At 44.6% G+C, this 20,418-nt stretch overlaps 1 long non-coding RNA gene across 1 annotated transcript in view; it reads left to right on the top strand.

Moving 5' to 3' along the window:
• The window catches only part of LOC143925562 (uncharacterized), a 33,971-nt gene extending 18,169 nt beyond the window's left edge, over nucleotides 1-15,802 (top strand). Inside the window, exon 3 of the long non-coding RNA XR_013262036.1 lies at nucleotides 15,572-15,802. This is a non-coding gene — a long non-coding RNA (uncharacterized LOC143925562). The remainder of the gene's footprint in view (nucleotides 1-15,571) is intronic.
• The last annotated feature ends 4,616 nt before the right edge of the window (nucleotides 15,803-20,418 follow it).

The following is a 20,418-nucleotide window of genomic DNA, read 5'->3' as shown; positions in this document are numbered from 1 at the left end:
AAATGCAGCCTACCAGCGCCCATCAAATGCAGCCTACCAGTGCCCATCAATGCAGCCTACAAGTGCCTATCAATGAACGTTTGCTTGCTTCCATTCATTCGAAAGTCGGAACACAGGCACAGTTATCCACCGCCGATGTGCCTCTGACACTATGTGCGAACGGAGCGGTGGCTACCTGCTGATGGTGATACTTAGTTGTTTGCTGCAGAGAGAAGAGAGTAGAAACACAAGTGGCCGGGCGCCCTAGGCAGCAGCTGCTTAGTTTGTCTAGTGGTAGCATTTCATGTAGGACCACATGAAATGCCATGGAGGAGCTGATCCAGACCAGAAGCAGGAATTATTAGGCAAGTATTCCTATGTTAATAGTTTAGTAGTGTTGCCCATATAACGACAGCCGCCATCGTTATACGTCAGCTGTTTGAAGAGGAATATCGTTGTCATGGCAGCAGCTAGCTGCAATAACCTCGGTATCCTCTTCTTCAGCGGGCGGTCAGCTTTCAGATAAAAGTGGTCTCTGCAGTGGATAACACATATATGCAATGGGAAAGAGGGTGAGCTTCATCCATGTATCCATGGACAGTCAAGATTTCCATGCCAAGAGCGTGCTCAATGAGCTCTCCCAGCACAGGGACTGAGCTGTCATAGGCAACTGCCAATCTCTTTTAAAGTGTTACTAAACCCTGGACCCTGCATTCACTATATCTGATCCCCCACAGTACACAGAACATGGAAATGCGATTATTTTAGTAAATATAAACTGCTAAATACCTTTTCTCATCAGCAGTATATAGCGGTCTTGTGACTTCTATCAATGTCTAGTTAAAACTTGTAGGAGGAGATTTCATTCTCCTCCCACTGTCCTATGAGGCTGCATGACCCCTGATCCTCTGTCTGGACAGTGCTGATTGGCCCTGTGGTGATCACATGCACCCTTCCATTGAAAAAAACTCTCTAGCAATACATACCAAACTAAGCATGTGCAGAGTGACCCAAGGCTCTGTTTTATCAGGAGATGGATTGGGGACTGTGGAAGAAGGGAAGGATCAGAGATAACAGGACCAAACAGCCTTTTTAAACAATGCACAGGATTAACCCCTTAGGTTCCGCAGTGTGTATAACAAGCATGCTTTACTGCATACACAGCAGACTGATTTTACTGTTGTGGGTTTAGCATAGCTGCAAACTGTCCCTGATTTGGAACAAAGTCCCTCTGTCCCTCTTTCCTCCTCATTTTGGTCTGATCTATATAGTTGTATATGAAATTCACTTTTTACCTTTCAAAAAGTGTTTCCCAGCTTAATGCTGGATATAGCGTTAAGCCGCATCAAACTATTTTTTTTTTTTTTACATGTCAAAATCAATGGTTCCCTATGAGAGCCCATTGATTTGAAAAGGAGTCGCATCCAAGTCGGATCATGACGAGGATCTTGAAGGGGAACCTTTTTCAAAAAAAAAAAAAACAGCATGGGATCCCCCCCAGACCATACCAGAGCCTGTGGTCTAGTATGGATTTTAAGGGGATCCCCCACACCAAAAAAAACAGAGCCTTATCCGAGCATGCAGTCTGGAAGGTGAGGAAAAGGGGGGGGGGGGGGGGCGAGAGCCACCTCCCGAATCATACCAAGCCACATGCCCTCAACAGCTCTGCGGCATCATGCCCCGGGGCGGGGTCTCCGGATGATGTCACCGGATGGCTATGCCCCAAGGCTATATAAGTAATGGTACAAACTAGACCTAAAACCACAGCGGGAGCTAGGATTGGGAGAAGACATCGGGAGGAAGAAGAACTGGAGACAGCAGAAAAACCAGAGGAAGTAGACAGCGGAAGAAGACAGCGGAGGAAGAAGAACCGGAGGGAGAAGACATCAGCGGAGGAAGGAGAAGAACGAGAGGGAGAAGACATCAGCAGAGGAGGGGAAAGAACCGGAAGGAGAAGACATCAGCAGAGGAGGGAGAGGAGATCAGCAGAGGAGGGAGAAGAATCGGGAGGGAGGAGACATCAGAGGAGGAGGGAGAGGATATCAGTGGAGGAGGGAGAAGAACCAGAGGGTGAAGACATTAGCGGAGGAGGGAGAAGAACTGGAGGGAGAAGACATTAGTGGAGGAGGGAGAAGAACCGGAGAGAGAAGACACTAGCGGAAGAGGGAGAAGAAACAGCGGGAGAAGACATCAGCGGAGGAGGGAGAGGAAACGGAGGTAGAAGGCATCAGCGGAGGAGGGAGAAGACATCAGCGGAGGAGGGAGAAGAACCGGAGGGAGAAGACATCAGCGGAGGAGGGGAAAGAACCGGAAGGAGAAGACATCAGCAGAGGAGGGAGAAGAACCGGAGGGAGAAGACATCAGTGGAGGAGAGGAAAGAACCGGAAGGAGAAGACATCAGCAGAGGAGGGAGAGGAGATCAGCGGAGGAGGGAGAAGAACCAGAGGGAGAAGACATCAGAGGAGGAGGGAGAAGAACCGGAGGGAGAAGACATCAGCGGAGGAGGGAGAGGATATCAGTGGAGGAGGGAGAAGAACCAGAGGGGGAAGACATTAGCGGAGGAGGGAGAAGAACCGGAGGGAGAAGACATTAGTGGAGGAGGGAGAAGAACCGGAGAGAGAAGACACTAGCGGAAGAGGGAGAAGAACCGGTGGGAGAAGACCTCAGCGGAGGAGGGAGAGGAAACGGAGGTAAAAGACATCAGCGGAGGAGGGAGAAGACATCAGCGGAGGAGAGAGAAGAACCGAAGGGAGAAGACATCAGCGGAGGAGGGAGAAGACATTAGCAGAGAAGGGAGAAGAACCGGAGGGAGAAGACATCAGCGGAGGAGCAAAAGGAGATCAGCGGAGGAGGGAGAAGAACCATTAGAAGAAGACATCACCGTAGAGGGGAGGAAACCGGAGGGAGAAGACTCATTGGAGCTGCTTTAATAAAGGACTAAAGGACTAGGATGCCAAAAACCTGTGTACTGTTTTTATTTATTTTTGATACCTTTTTGTGAGAATGAGTAGAAGTAAAATATACCCTTACTCATTCACATAGGGTAGAGGGCCGGAATATTGGCTTCCAGATTTTGATAAGCCCCCTGCCCGTAGACCCCCACAACTACCGCCCAGGGTTTTGGGGAAGAGGCCCTTGTCCTCATCAAGATGAGGACAAGGTGCTTTGGGGTGGAGGGCGCAGAGCCCCCCCTATGCCCAAACACCCAGCCCACCCCAATTTTAGGGCATGTGGCCTGGTATGATCCAGGAGGGGGGAGGGTCTTGCTTATCTCCCCCTTTTTCCTGACCTTCCAGGGTGCATGATCAGATAAGGGTCTGGTATGAATTTTGGGGGGGCCCAATGCTGTTTTTTTTGGTGTGGGGGTTCCCCTCAAAATCTACACCAGACCGAAGGTATGGTCTTAGGGGGTGGGGGGGGGCACGCTGTTTTTTTTTCTTTTTTTCATTTTGGAGTGGGGTTTCCCTTCAAGATCCTGAGATGATCCAACTTGGATGGACTTCTATTCAAATCAATGGTTTTGAATAGAGGCAGAGAAATGCTGCTAAAAGCTAGTGTAGCGGCCATAACCCTTGTTGGGGCGGCCTTGACTTTTGGGCTTACCGGTTACCTCCGCTTGGCTTGTTTTTCCACGTCTAGGGGTTCCCAGGGTTAGTACCCAACAACTTTGGACGCTGACACCATAAAAGTCCTTTAGAAAGGATTTTAATTTGCAGGGGTAACATCCAACAAACACAGTCTCGTATGGGACCAGAGGGCAAGGGTGAGGAAACTCAGGCACCTTGAACTGCTAATCACCAGAAAGTCTCTAATACAGCCCAGAGAGTAGCCACTCGCAGCTGGGCACTTCAAAGCTGCACAAATCTCTAGCCAGAGATTATGGCAGTCAGCACTTTGATCCAGAACTTGTAAAATCTCTGACCTTGAATAAGTTGTAACAGAAAGTGAACAGGAACCTTTTTCCTCAGTACCTGGAACGTTCTCTATCTCCTTGGCAGCAGTGCCAGGACAAGATCATCCAGTCCCCAGGGCAAAGATGCCAAACTGCGCCCCCCTTTCCCTTAGAGTTAGGATCAGGTTGCCCCCTACCCCTGCAATAAACCATTGCGCCAGGGGCAGCCGTCCCTCCTGCCCACCCCTTGTCCCGGCCCTGCTTGGCAGTACTGGAAAAGCGTGGATTCATAGTGTCCTTCACAATCCAGCAACCAGGCACTTCTTGGGATGCCAGCTTGTTGGCCCTCCTCTGAAGAGTCCTCCCCCGATCGCTTACACGAGCTGTGGTGCCCCTCCAAGCCGAGAGCACAGCCGGATGCCTTGAATCCTCCCTCAGTTACTGCGCCTCGGACCAGCCGGTTCCGAGACTCTGGAACAGATGGATCCTTACCCCAGGCCAGGTGGGTCTATTGGGGTTAGCCAACCGAAGCATGTTGCGGAGCGACGTACGCTCCCGTGACCGGGGCCCCTCGCGGGGCTACCACGGTCCAGAATCAGAAATAGGCAGCTATCGCCTCACGAACGAACACCAAACACGTGACTTCCACATCTTAAGTACCCTTCCCCAGGCTCCTCAGCATCCAACCAGGCCTGGTTCTGGACCTGTCATGTGCACCTCACTGTACACATGACCAGGCAGAACTCTAAGGCCGCGTACACACGGGCGGATTATCTGCCCAACTAAGTTCGTCAGACAATCCGACAGACAGTCCGTCCAACTTTTGAATGAACGGACTTGACCACACACGATGAACAGACAGTCCGCTGAAAGCTTGCGCGATGACGTGTACAGCACGTACGACGGGACTAGAAATACGACGTCCAATACACTGCAATGCAACCTTTGCCGTGTAAATCCTTTCTGAGCATGCGCCATACTTAGTCCGTCCAACTTGCCTACACACGAGCGGACTGTCCGCTGAAACCAAGTTTGAACGGACAAAATTACGGAAATTCCGAAAGACTTAGTCCGTCAGACTGTCCGCTGAAAAAGTCCGCTGAAGCCCACACACGAGCGGACTGTCCGCTGAAACACGGTTCAGCGGACTAAGTTGGGCAGACAATCCGCCCGTGTGGACGCGGCCTAACACAGCCCAGCCAAACTGATGTCAAAGTTAAACCTACATAATTAAAGTGGTTGTAAAGCCTTACAAACCACTTTGACCTACAGGTAAGCCTAGATTAAGGCTTACCTGTAGGTCCAAGAAATATCTCCTAAACCTATACGGATTAGGAGATATTTACCCGAAGACAGCCACCGCTATCTACGGTGCATGCGCCGTAGACAGCGGCGCGCAGGCGCACTGGGCAGGCCGCAGATCGCGGCGATATGCCGCGAGTGTCGGCTCCCGTGCACATGCGCGGGAGTGACGTCATTGCGGCTCCGGCGAATCACAGCGCTGGAGCTGGGAGACCCGGAAGTCGCTCCGGGATCCATGGCAGCGGTGAAGAGGTAGACGGAGGACTGCTTCAGGGGCTTCGTTCTCAGGTAAGTTATTCATAATGAGCTAGTATGCTATGCATACTAGCTCATTATGCCTTTGCCCTGCAGGGTGTGTTTTTTTGTTTTTTTTTCCCCTTTACTTCCTCTTTAACCCGGATGAACCCCTTTACTGTTCTGAGGCAAAAAACAAAATTTTTACATAGCAGACACTTTGCCCAACAAGTGTCATTGTTACACTAGCATGGCTAAACGCACATTAACGCCAATGCAAAAAGCTATCAAAATCGCGTTTTTACAGCTGCTTTTTCCTGGCAGTGGTAGAGACTTGGCAGCTTGTTTTTTTCTAACGCCCTGTGTGCATGAGGACTAATGGCGCGTACACACGACCGGACTTTTTGACGGCGAAGGTCCCGACGGAGCGAGTCTGTTGGACAATTCGATCATGTGTGGGGTCCATCGGACCTTTGCTTGCCAAAAATCCGGCGGACTTTAGAAATAGAACATGTTTTAAATTTTTCCACCCGAACTCCGCCGGACCGAGAAATCCGCTCGTGTGTATGCTAGTCCGACGGACAAAAACCGACGCTAGGGCAGCTATTGGCTACTGGCTATGAACTTCCTTATTCTAGTCCAGTCGTACGTCATCACGTTCGAATCTGTCGGACTTTGGTGTGATTGTGTGTGGCCAAGTCCATTCATTCGGAAAGTCCGTCGGAACTCCGCCGAAAGTCCGTCGGAAAGATTGTCGGACCTAGTCCCTCGAAAAGTCCAGTCGTTTGTACACGGCATTAGAGAACAGTAGTGATAAAAAAATTTTTAAAAACGCACTTGAAGGGTTGACTCATCTTCTTTTTTTTTTTTTTTGTATAATTTTCCTTTAAGTGGGAGTGGCAGGAGGCGTGTCCTATACCTACATACTGTTGCCAATAGGTGTCCCTCATTCCCATCTCAAAAAATTGGGAGGTATGGTTTAGTAACGCTTTCATAATAGTGAGTTGGCAGTTCGTGCTCCCGATCATGTGACCCCTGTGGCAGCCAATCACAAATCACCTGCCTGCCACAGGTACAAGTACTCATTTAACCACTTGCCGACCGCTGCACGCCGATATACGTCAGCTCCATGGCAGCAGTGGGCAAATGGGTGTACCTGTATGTCCCTTTTAATTGGTGGGGCTAATTGGTGGGGCTAGCAGCATGGCCGTGCCCGCGGGACCAGCGGACATCATCTCCCGCCGATCGTGTCACGGAGCCACGGAACGGGGAAGTGTCTATGTAAACAAGGCATTTCCCCGTTCTGCCTTGTGGCATGACAGAGATCACTGCTCCCGGTCATCGGGAGCAGTGATCGCTGTCATGTGACTTGAAGCCCACCCCCCCACAGTTAGAATCACTCCCTAGGACACACCTAACCCCTTGATCGCCCCCTAGTGGTTAACTCCTTCACTGTCAGTGTCATTTACACAGCAATCAGTGCATTTTTATAACACTGATCGCTGTATAAATGACAACGGTCCCAAAATAGTGTCAAAAGTGTCCGCCATAATGTCGCAGTCCCTATAAAAATCGCAGATCGCCGCCATTACTAATAAAAAAAAAATGAATACTGAAAATGCCATAAAAATATCCCCTATTTTGTAGACGCTATAACTTTTGCCCAAACCAATCAATATAAGCTTATTGCATTTTTATTTATTTTTTACCAAAAATATGTAGAAGAATACGTATCGGCCTAAACTGAGGGGAAAATTTTTTTTTTTATATATTTTTGGGGGATATTTATTATATCAAAAAGTTAAAAATATTGTTGTTTTTTTTTTTTCAAAACTGTCACTTTTTTTGTTTATAGTGCAAAAAATAAAAACCGCAGAGGCGATCAAATACCACCAAAAGAAAGCTCTATTTGTGGGGAAAAAAAGACATAAATTTTGTTTGGGTGCAACGTCGCATGACCGCGCAATTGTCAGTTAAAGCGACGCAGTGCCGTATCGCAAAAAGTGCTTGGGTCAGGAAGGGAGTAAAATCTTCCGGGGCTGAAGCGGTTAATGGTTCACCAGGGCTGGGCAGAAAGGGGTTTATGTATTTTTCCTATTTTAGTTCAAGTCATATCATCGGCCTTTCCACCCCACTGCGATCTTTTTTTTTTTAGTATTAGTAAAGGTTCCCTGTGCTATCTGGGTGGCAACATTTTTTTTACAGCAGTCCTTTAAGATCCAAGTGGTCATCCATTGACTTCAATACAATTTGAATTCATAAATCGAGTTCGTAAACTTTTTTTCGAGTTTGAAAAATTTGGGTCAAATTGAATTTCCGCACATTCGCCTCTCACTAGTTTTTCCATCTTGGGTAGAATCGGCATTGGACACATCCATTGAACACACCCATTGAACACATCCATTGAACACATCCATTGAACACACCCATTGAACACGTTCATTGAACACATCCATTGAACACGTTCATTGGACATACCCATTGAACAAATCCATTGAAGACATCCATTGAACACACCCATTGAAGACACCCATTGAACACACCCATTGAACACACCCATTGAACACATCCATTGAACATATCCATTGAACACACCCATTGAACACACCCATTGAACACACCCATTGAACACATCCATTGAACACACCCATTGACACATCCATTGAACACACCCATTGAACACATCCATTGAACACACCCATTCAACACATCAATTTAGCACACCCATTGAACACATCCATTGAACACATCCATTGAACACATCCATTGAACACATCCATTGAACACACCCATTGAACACATCCATTGAACACACCCATTGAACATGTCCATTGAACACACCCATTGAACACATCCATTGAACACATCCATTGAACACATCCATTGAACACATCCATTGAACATATCCATTGAACACACCCATTGAACACATCCATTGAACACACCCATGGAGCACATATATTGAACACACCCATTCAACACACCCATTCAACACATCAATTTAACACACCCATTCAACACATCCATTGAACACACCCATTCAACACACCCATTCAACACACCCATTCAACACGTCCATTGAACACACCCATTGAACACACCTATTGAACACACCCATTGAACACATCCATTGAACACATCCGGCTGCACTGGGTGGTAGTCATCTCATCAGCGCTGTCCCTCTACATGTAGTTCCTGAGACTTTTCCTCCTAGTGCTGATCCCGAAATAGACAAATTCACTCGCAAAAGTAAAAAATGACCTGGTAAAAAGGGAGGAGAACTCTCAGAGGTTGAACAGCATTCAAGGAGGGCCGAGGGGTCAGAGGGGGGACAGGTGTCCTTTTAAATGCAACTTGAGGGCAGCTGGAGAGCTGAGGTCACTGAGGACCAACAGTCAGGAGGGGCCCCTCCTTCTAAACTGAGGCCAAAAATAAAACAAAATAAAGTTTATTGATAAGAAAGAGATAAGATATAGAGAGTGACCAAAGTATCAGATGTAATGTTAACCACTTAAAGAGGAAGTAAACCCTTCCAAACAACTTGGACCTATAGGTAAGCCTAGATTAAGGCTTACCTGTAGGTCCAAGCAATATCTCCTAAACCTATATGGTTTAGGAGATATTTGCCCGAAAATGGGCACCGCTGTCTACGGCGCATGCGCCGTAGACAGCGGCGCGCAGGCGCACTAAATGCGGCAAATCCAAGAATGGATTTGCCTAATTTGTCGACTCCCGTGCGCATGCGCGGAAGTGACGTCATCGCGGCTTCGCCGTACGGCAGCGGCGGAGCTGCAGACGCGACTCCCGTGCGCATGCGCGGGAGTGACGTCATCGCGGCTGCACCGCTGTGATTCGTCGGAGCTGCGAGACGCCACCAGCAACATGGATGCGGCGGACTACAGGGGACAGCGGCGACTTCGCTGGCTCCTGTGTCAGGTAAGTGACACATAATGAGCTACTATGTGATGCATAGTAGTCCATTATGCTTTACCTTTGCAGGGAAAAAAAGAGGAAGTAAACCCATCAGGGTTTACTTCCTCTTTAAGCTCTGGACAATTTTAACTCCCCCCCCCCCCCCCCCCTTTCATGACCACTCTATTTTTTGCCATTCAGCACTGCGCTACTTTAACTGATAATTGCGCGGCCGTGCAGCACTCACTGTACACAAATGACATTTATGTCATTTTTTTCCCCACACAAATAGAGCTTTCTTTTGGTGGTATTTGATCACCACTGGGTTTTTTTTTTTTTTTTTATACAAATGAAAAAAGACTGAAGATTTTAAAAAGCAACCCTTTTTTTTAGTTTCTGCTATTTTTTGCGATATAAACAACAACACAAAAACGCGGAAACCAAAATGTTTTACTTATTGCTATAAAACATAGCCAATAAAAAAATAAAAAAATAAAATCGAATTTCTTCATAAATTTTGACCAAAAATGTATTCTGCTACATAAAAAAAATAAAAAAAAAAATACCAATAAGTGTTTATTGATTGATTTCTGTGAGTTATAGCGCCTATGAACTATGGTAAATACACTGAATTTTTATGAACTATGGTAAATATACAGCATTTTTATGAACTATGGTAAATATACTGAATAATTTTTTTTTTTTTTATACTACTAATGGCGGCAATCAGCAACTTGCAACAGGACTGTAATACTGCGGTGGACAATCTGACACTGACTGACACTGAAGAGCTGGCTAACTGCAACTGACATCTCCAGTGACATTGATACAGTGATCAGTGCTAATACTAATAATAATATAATACTATATATATAATACAGCCCTCAAATTTCCCACTAGCCTATTCGCATTTACGAGTGGAAAATGAGGGCTGGCAAGCGTGGGCTGCCTGGGAGCGGGGACGGGGGCGGGGGGTGGGCGTGCACTGCCAGAAGGCGGGGTTGAATGAGAGCCGTTCTCCCGGGGGTGTGGGGGGGGGGAGAGAGAGAAGAAGGGGAGGAAGAGGAGAGCTGGCCGGGTCACAGAGCTGGGTTTTCCCGCTGGAACAGCTTACATTAGACTTGCCGTCCGGCTCGCGGTCACACACGGCCCAGCCTCCTGACCTGGCGCCTGTGACAGGCAGAACGCTGGTCCAACGGCGGTGTGGACTCGTTCTGTCTGTCGCAGGCACCGGCTCAGGAGGCGGGGCCGTGTGTGACCGTGAGCGGGTGACCGGTGTCAAAATCCGCTTCCCGATTGGCCCGGGAGGAGGATCAGTTCTACAACAGTGAATATTCAAAAAAGGAGGTACTAATGCGCACAGCCTAACAATATAAAATATATATATAAATCGCCAGGAAGCTGCCAACATAAAAAGTGATCTCAGCACAATAAAATAAATAAATGTAAATGGTATGTGGCACTACTTAAGCCAAACCACCTAAAAATTAATAACTATAATAATAAAACCATTAAATAGTAAATACTGCAATATTGAAATAAATAACAATATGATAAAGTGCAACACAAATCCTTATGAGATGATACAATCCAATAAAAAAGTGCAGAAATGCCATATATATATATATATATATATATATATATATATATATATATATATATATATATATATGTATATGTATATGACATATATATGTGCAAACATATGCAGGACTATGGGTTCCAGATCTACTCCTTCCAGATCGTATTAACCCTTGTGAGCCATAATAAGATCGTAGGAGATCGATCGGCCGATTGGCGAGTACCGGTCACCATTATACAGCGTCACTCGGCCTGTAGGGGCCGCAATTAGAGGTGAGAGGCTGGAGGGGAAACAGGGGAGGCGCACCCCGGATTGCATGGAGAACATCGGATTGGTGGATTTGCACTGTTTGATGATTGGCTGCACTCAGTTTTGCACATTATTTCTTCTGATGAACTATTAGAAGAGGTTGAAGCCATTGGGGGAATTGGTGGGACTTGGTCTTATGGGTTTGGAGTCTTTTTGATGGTTCGCGTCACCTTTTTTTTCACTTTATAGCACGGATTGCACTTTAGAATTATTATCGCTTATTTAATGTTTTTTTTTGCACAGTATCCTGCACACGTTTGCACATATATATATATATATATATATATATATATATATATATATATATGTCATTTTTTTTTTTATTGAATTCCCCAAATTCCCTCTCCTAGCACAAATCTTCTTCCCCTATCCCCCCTCCCAATACTAATCCTTTCAAATCACCACTCCTAGCACAACTCCCAATATTTCCCCTCCTAGAACAATTCATATCCACTGCCGCCCTCCAAATTCTCCCTCCCAACACAAATCCCCTCCCCCCCACTACACATGATACCACAGTACCCAGGGCAGCCACCCCTCCTGCCAGGGGCGGACTGACAACTCATGGGGCCCCCAGGGCAATAGGAGATTATGGGGCCCCCAGGCAATCGGACATTATGGGGCCACACAGTATACACAAACACACACACACACACAGTATACAATCACACAGTATACACATACATGTACACACAGTATACACAGACATGTTTCTATTGGCTGAGAAGGTACTGGAGAGGCGGGGCAGTTATAATCTCAGGATTTTTAGACCAAAGGGATGTCAGTGAGGGACATTTCAAAGACAGATGTAAAAAAAACACAGATTTTTACATACTGTCCCTGGTTTTACTGAGGCTGGCAACCCTGATGGGGCCCCCTAGTGGCCCGGGCCCCTCGGGCAGTGCCCGAGTGGACAAATGGTCAGTCTGCCCCTGCCTCCTGACCACCTCCTGTCCTGGCCCTGCATGCCCTTCCTGTTATCGGGTGAGAACTCTCCCAGTCGGGCTCTTGCATTGTCCTCCCCTCTCCCTGAGTGGAGACAACAATTGCCTGTGCTTACACAAAGTGACAACGCTCTTTCCCTACCTCTTTATCTGTCTGCTGCGTTGTCCCCCCCCCCCCCCCCCTCGTCACACGGGCTTCCTACGGAGACCACAAATTCCAATTTCAACACACATTGCATGGACATGGCTCGCTATTGTCACCATAATGAAATCTGTCCTGAGAAATGAGAAATGAAATGAAGCGATCACTGAAGGACATGTAGACAGGAAGGGGCTCCAAAGAGGCTGCAAGAGATCAGCAGCACAGAAATGTTACAAAGGATTCAAAAAATAAAAAATAAACACGTGAAAACGATTATTTTATTTTTAAATAAAGGCTTTTTTTTTTTATGATACACAGTGATTTGGAAAATACATTCACTCTCAGAAATTTTCCCAATGTATTATATAATGGATCCTGTATGTATACAATGGGGTTTATTTACGAAAAGGAAGATCCACTTTGCACTGAAAGTGCACTTGGAAGTGCAGTTCCTCTAAATCTAAGGGGTAGATCTGAAATGAGGGGAAGCTCTGCTGATTTGATCATCCAATCATGTGCGAGGTAAAATGCTGTTTTTTATTTTTCCTTGCACGTCCCCCTCAGATCTACAGCGACTGCACTTCCAAGTGTACTTGCAGTGCAAAGTGGATTTTCCTTTAGTAAATAACCCCCACTGTGTTACAGAATACAGTATCTCCTGTGTATACAATGTATTATATAATATATCCTGTATGTATACAATGTATTATATAACGGATCCTGTATGTATACAATGTATTATATAATGGATCCTGTGTGTATACAATGTATTATATAATGGATCCTGTATGTATACAATGTATTATATAATGGATCCTGTGTGTATACAATGTATTATATGATGGATCCTGTTTGTATACAATGTATTATATAACGGATCCTGTGTGTATACAATGTATTATATAACGGATCCTGTGTGTATACAATGTATTATATGATGGATCCTGTATGTATACAATGTATTATATAATGGATCCTGTGTGTATACAATGTATTATATAATGGATCCTGTGTGTATACAATGTATTATATAATGGATCCTGTTTGTATACAATGTATTATATAATGGATCCTGTTTGTATACAATGTATTATATAATGGATCCTGTATGTATACAATGTATTATATAATGGATCCTGTGTGTATACAATGTATTATATAATGGATCCTGTTTGTATACAATGTATTATATAACGGATCCTGTGTGTATACAATGTATTATATAACGGATCCTGTGTGTATACAATGTATTATATAATGGATCCTGTATGTATACAATGTATTATATAATGGATCCTGTGTGTATACAATGTATTATATAATGGATCCTGTTTGTATACAATGTATTATATAACGGATCCTGTGTGTATACAATGTATTATATAATGGATCCTGTATGTATACAATGTATTATATAATGGATCCTGTGTGTATACAATGTATTATATAATGGATCCTGTATGTATACAATGTATTATATAATGGATCCTGTATGTATACAATATATTATATAATGGATCCTGTGTGTATACAATGTATTATATAATGGATCCTGTATGTATACAATGTATTATATAACGGATCCTGTGTGTATACAATGTATTATATAATGGATCCTGTATGTATACAATGTATTATATAATGGATCCTGTATGTATACAATGTATTATATAATGGATCCTGTATGTATACAATATATTATATAATGGATCCTGTGTGTATACAATGTATTATATAATGGATCCTGTTTGTATACAATGTATTATATAACGGATCCTGTTTGTATACAATGTATTATATAATATATTTTGTATGTATATTATGTATTATATAATGGATCCTGTATGTATACAATGTATTATATAATGGATCCTGTTTGTATACAATGTATTATATAACGGATCCTGTGTGTATACAATGTATTATATAATATATTTTGTATGTATATTATGTATTATATAATGGATCCTGTATGTATACAATGTATTATATAATGGATCCTGTTTGTATACAATGTATTATATAATGGATCCTGTTTGTATACAATGTATTATATAATGGATCCTGTTTGTATACAATGTATCTTGTTCTCCATTCACGGGGAGAAAAACCACAGGGGCGGGCTATATAGTGACCGGGCACTGTAATAACCAATCAGAGGCAAGCACAGAGATCAGATAATTGCAAACGGTCCTTCTGGTTCCCAATCATTATTAGGAGAACTTGGGCTCCTGGTGAGGGCGTGGTCTCTAAGCACAAACACGGGATAAAGTGGGTGGGAAGGGGTTAAGCATCTTTCAGAATGTGGCAATCACTAAGTAAGCAGCTTCTTTATCTTTTAATCCTTGTCTATGGCTGAAGCTAGTGCCATAATCGCTGTCCCAGGTTTCCCATTGCAGGTTGGCTCCTCTTGCAGCGTCCGACGGTGACACCATTGCAAGCAGGGACTAGAGTTGTGTCTCCTTACACTGTGTGCATCAATAGAAACACACAGCCCTATAGTCTAGGATGGCCCCCCTCCTCCCTCCCTTCTCCAAGCTAACAGACTGACTCCAGACTGTACTGTCCACTGTTATCGCTTTCCTGTGAGGACTGGAAGTTCTGGGAAGCAGTACTGAGAGAGCACTGAAAGGGGTGGGGTAGAATGTATTATATAATGGGGTAAGATTTTTTTTTTTTTTTACAAATAGTTTACCGGGCAATGTTTATTTTATTGTACTCAATGCGCTAAACTACAAAAAGTTGTGAGTTTATAATTACTTTAAGCCTTTTATTACCCCCGGAGGGTCAGAATTCTTTAAAAAGAGTTTGTTTCTGGAAGTGCCCGTCACCGGGGCCCTCGGGGTGAGTTCAGTCCACCGGCCGCTCTGTTATTCCAGATGGCTGATCTTTGTCTTCCCACAAAGCCATTCCCAAGGGGGTGCCGGAAATCACAGCTGTTGTCACCGCTTCTGCCGACCCCCAAAATCTAATTTTAGTGCTTTAAGGGTTATACGGCCTCCAGATTTAGGTTTTCTCGGCTGTCATTGGTCATGAAATGAATCGGAGAACCCGAGGCCGAGGGAGAGATCAGATGAGGGCGAGGATATTGTGCCCACCTGTTTCCGATCTGTCAGTGGTGGAGAGGGCACGCCGCCGGGTCCCAGCCCATCGCAGGATAATTAAAACTGCATGCGGTAATTGTCACGTCACAAAGTGCCCTGTCATCACCTCGTCCTTTTTGGTTCTTCTAATTTTATTTTTGTTTTATTTATTTTTTTCTGCCTTTTTAACAGACTGAACAGGTGTTACAGTGAAGGAAACCGGGAGATTGGTACAACAGCTGAGAGCTCCCATCCCCCGAACAGAAACACCTAAAGTGTATCTAAATCCACCTGCCGCACCCTGTTAGATTGTAAGCTCTTCTGAGCAGGGCCCTCTTATTCCTCTTGTATTTTATTGTAGTATAACTGTATTGTCTCCCTTTTATATTGTAAAGCTTTGCATAAACTGTTGGCGCTATATAAATCCTGTAATAATAATAATAATAATAATAATTAAAATCCAAGAAAAATGGCTGCATTCGTTTTATTTTATTTTTTTTAAGCTTTTTTTTTCCCCTTTATTTCACCTGGTGATCCTGCCATAAACAAACTTTCTGTCCTAAGGTGACAACACGCACTCAGTGTACTGTATCTATTAGACATGAGCAACGACAAAAAATTGGTTCAGTTTCATTAGTTTTTTGTTTTTTTTTTGCTTTTTTCGGAAATTCTGAATTTTCGAATTCCCAATTTCTGAATTTTTGGAACTCGACAATTCGGAAATTCAAAAATCTGAAAAAAAAGAAAGAAAATCTGTAAAAATTGAAATAATAACTAAAGATTAAATTATAGGTATTGGAATTTCCTTTCAAATTTGGCTGTTCGTGAACGTAACGAATACAAATTTATCTGAAGTTACGAATTTTCGGAAATAACGAATGCCGCATCTAAACAAATGGAACGGAATAAATTAATAATAAATAATAATAATAAAAAGGTTTTATTATTATTATCATTTATTATTATTATTAAAGCGTTACGTTCCATTCATTTAGATGTGGCATTCGTTATTTCATATAATTTGTAACTTCGGATAAATTCGTACCCGTTACGTTCATTAAAGCGGGAGTCCGCCGGGAGTCCGCGTTTTTTTTTTTTTTTTAAAAGCCAGCAGCTACAAATACTGCAGCTGCTGACTTTTAAAATAGTGACACTTACCTGTCCAGCGCGCCCGCGATGTCGGCACCCGAAGCCGATCTCTCGATCATCTCTCGGGGTGCTGCCGCCGCCATCTTGGGTATGGGAATCAGGAAGTGGAGCCTTTCGGCTTCATTTCCCGGTTCCCTACTGCGCATGCGCGAGCCGCGCTGCGCAATAAGGATGGACCCCGCTGCCTCTGGGATCTGTGTGTTTCCCAGCAGGCAGCGGGGGACTTTCGGAAAGGGGCGTAATCTACGCCCCTTTCCGCAGAGAGCTATCCCGGAAGTGGGTGCAGATACCTGTACTGTACAGGTACCTGCACCCCCCTCCCCCCTGAAAGGTGCCAATTGTGGCGCCGGAGGGGGGGAGGAATCCAATGAGCGGAAGGTCCACTTTAGGGTGGACCTCCGCTTTAACAGCCAAATTTGAAAGGAAATTGCAATACCTATAATTTAATAGCTATTACTAGTTAGTTATTATTTCAGATTTTCGGGTATTCGGATTTTCATTCTTTTGAATTTTCAGATTTTCATTCTTATTTTCGGATTTTCAAATTTCCAAATTTTTTGATTTTCAAATTTCCAAATTTTTAGATTTTCAAATTTCCTATTTCTGAATTTCCAAACTTCTGAAACTTCCGAACTTCCGAATTTTAACAATTTCCAACTGTAATAAGGGGTTTTAGAATTTTTGAATCTCCGAATTTCCAATTTTCGGAAATTTTTAAATTTGGAAATTTTGGAATAAACGAATTTGTAAAAATGTGTTAAAAATCGAATTCGGAACTAAACGAATTGCAAATGTCTAGTATCTATTTAGAAGCAAGGTTGTCACCTTAATCATAAAAATCCAAAGACCCCTTTCACACCACACCGCCCATAGCGTGGGCGGTAAAATGCCGCTATTTTTAGCAGTGTTTTACCGCCGGATTTGCGGCGAGAAAGGGTTAAAACCGCCGGCAATACGCCACAATAGCTGCGTTTTGTCGGCAGTATTACAGCGCTGCCCTATTGATTTCAATGGGGAGCAGCAGTGGAGGAGCGGTAAACACACCGCGCCTTCACCGCTCCAAAGAAGCTGCTGGCAGGACTTTTCCCTGACGTCCTGCCAGCGCACCGCTGTAGTGTGAAAGCCCTCAGGCTTTCACACTACAAACAATGGTGCAGCTTTTTTAGGGTGGATTGCAGGCGCTATTTCTAACGCTATAGTGCCTGCAAAACACCCTGGTGTGAAAGGGGTCAAAAAGGTTGCGCTTATACAAAATAATAAAAATAATACAAATTAACCTAAATAAATAAATAAATCTTAAATCCTGTGAAAAAAAAAAATAACGGTACATAAAGATATAAATGATAAGTGAATATCCTGAAAAATAAATTTACGTGAATAATCGGGAACTTCATATAGATATGTTCGTAAATGTCAAAAAAAAAAATCAAAAGCAAAAAATTCCTATAAGAAAATTCCTATAGAAAACACAAATCCAGATACGGACAAGAAAACATATATAGAAATCTGTCCACAGTCCATAAAAAGTTTTGAATGACGACTGGGATATTTTCCTCAATAAAGTGACTTGTGCTGAAGAAATTTTCACAATAAGGTGATTCGTGTCCCACCACCAGATTCAATATATGCTTACCAGCTGTGAGAAGTTCAAGCGCATGTGGCCATAACCCGGCCGGGGCCTTTTTCCTTGAAGGGGTCTCCACACACAGTCCAATCGTCTGGACAATCTGATCAGTGAGATCGTCTGGTAGGGTCACCTGTCTCCGGTGGACAGCCCGGCGGACTATGGCAGGAGTCCGTCAGACTTTTGAAATAAACGGACTTGCCCACACAAGTAATGGCGGTGATCAGCGACTTATAGTGGGACTGTAATATTGCAGCGGACAAATTGGACACTAATGCCGCGTACACGAGATCGGACTATCCGCCCATGTGTGACTTTCCAAAAGTCCAGCGGACTTGGAAAGAACTTTTGACTCAAAATTGTCCCCCGGACTCGGCAGTCCGGCGGACAAATTCGCCCGTCTGTGTGATAGTCCGCCAGACTTTTGAAATGAACGGACTTGCCCACACATGGAGAAAAGTCCGTTAATTTTGAACGTGGCTCCAGGTAGACAGAACTAGCGAAGGAAGTCAATGTCGCCGCCTCCATTGGCGAGATTGACACCTAGCTAGCCCTGTCGTCTGGTATGGATTTAAAGGGGAAACCCTACGCTGAAAAAACAGCGTGGGGGGTCCCCCCAAAGTCCATAGCAGAACCTTATCTGAGCACACAGCCCAGCCTGTCAGGAAAGGGGGTGGGGACGAGCGAGCAGGCCCCCCTCCTGAGCCGTACCAGGCCGCGTGCCCTCAACATGGGGGGTGCTTTGGGGAAAGGGGGGCCCCCCACCCCAAAGCACCTTGTCCCCATGTTGATGAAGACAAGGGCCTCTTCCCGACAACCCTGGCCGTTGGTTGTCGGGGTCTGCGGGCAGGGGGCTTATCGGAATCCGGGAGCCCCTTTAACCACTTTCAGACCGGACCAATTTGCTGGTCAAAGACCAGACCACTTTTTGCGATTCGGCACTGCGTCGCTTTAACTGACAATTGCGCGGTCGTGCAACGTGGCTCCCAAACAAAATTGACGTCCTTTTTTTCCCACAAATAGAGCTTTCTTTTGGTGGTATTTGATCACCCCTGCGGTTTTTATTTTTTGCGCTATAAACAAAAATAGAGCGACAATTTTGAAAAAAACGCATTCTTTTTTACTTTTTGTTATAATAAATATCCCCCAAAAATATATAAAAAAACATTTTTTTCCCTCAGTTTAGGCCGATACGTATTCTTCTACATATTTTTGGTAAAAAAAATCGCAATAAGCGATTATTGATTGGTTTGCGCAAAAGTTATAGCGTTTACAAAATAGGGATAGTTTTATAGCATTTTTATTAATAATTTTTTATTATTTTTTATTTTACTAGTAATGGCGGCGATCTGCGATTTTTATTGTGACTGCGACATTGTCGGGGACCCATCGGACATTTTTGACACATTTTTGGGACCATTGTCATTTATACAGTAATCACTGCTATATAAATGCAGTGATTCCTGTGTAAATGACACTGGCAGTGAAAGGGTTAACCAGTGGGTGGCAGTGTAGGGGTTAAGTGTTCCTAGGGGTGTGTTACTAACTGTGGGGGGGTTGGGCTTTCATTTAGTGTACACTGATCTCTGCTCCAATCACATGGAGCAGAGATCAGCGTCACTAGTTGCTAGGCAGAATGGGAAAATGTTGTTTATACAGCATTTCCTCCATTCGGCCGCTCCGTGAGACGATCGCGGGGATGCCCGCGGCGATTGAGTCCGCGGGTCCCGCGACCGGACTCACGGGGGTCCCGACCAGCGCGGGAGCGCGCCGCCGGCGGCGCGCTCCCGATGGCACGGCGGCAACGAATATTGGACGTACCTGTACGCCAATATGCCTGCCCGTGCCATGCTGTCGACGTACATCGTCGTGCGCTGGTCGGGAAGTGGTTAATAAGGGGGCCCCCAGATACCAGCCCCCCACGCTATGTGAATGAGTATGGGGTACGATGTACCCCTACCCATTTACCTGGTGAAAAAAAGTGTAAATAAAAAAACAACACAAGTTTTTTAAATAATTTATTAGACAGCTCCGGTGGTCTTCTCTTCTTCCGTCTTGGGCGGTCTTCTCGCTGGACTCCTCCGCTATCTTCTGCTCTTTTACTAGCAGAGGAGCCCGGCTTTCTTCTTCGTCGTTGCCGCCTTCCGGGGGTCTTCTTCGGGGTCTTGTCCCGCTCTTCTGGGGTCTTATCCCGCTCTTCAGTTCTTCTGCCAGGCCTCCGCTATCTTCTTATAGCTCTTTTACTAGCGTTTGCCCGGTCTTCTGT

The sequence above is a fragment of the Lithobates pipiens genome, unplaced genomic scaffold (assembly GCF_037356315.1).
Source record: "Lithobates pipiens isolate NorthernLeopardFrog02 unplaced genomic scaffold, aLitPip1_a1.2 Scaffold_22, whole genome shotgun sequence".
In the NCBI taxonomy this organism is placed as follows: Eukaryota; Metazoa; Chordata; class Amphibia; order Anura; family Ranidae; genus Lithobates; species Lithobates pipiens.
Note: the sequence above shows the minus strand (reverse complement) of the source record. Positions and strands in the feature narration are given on the sequence as shown.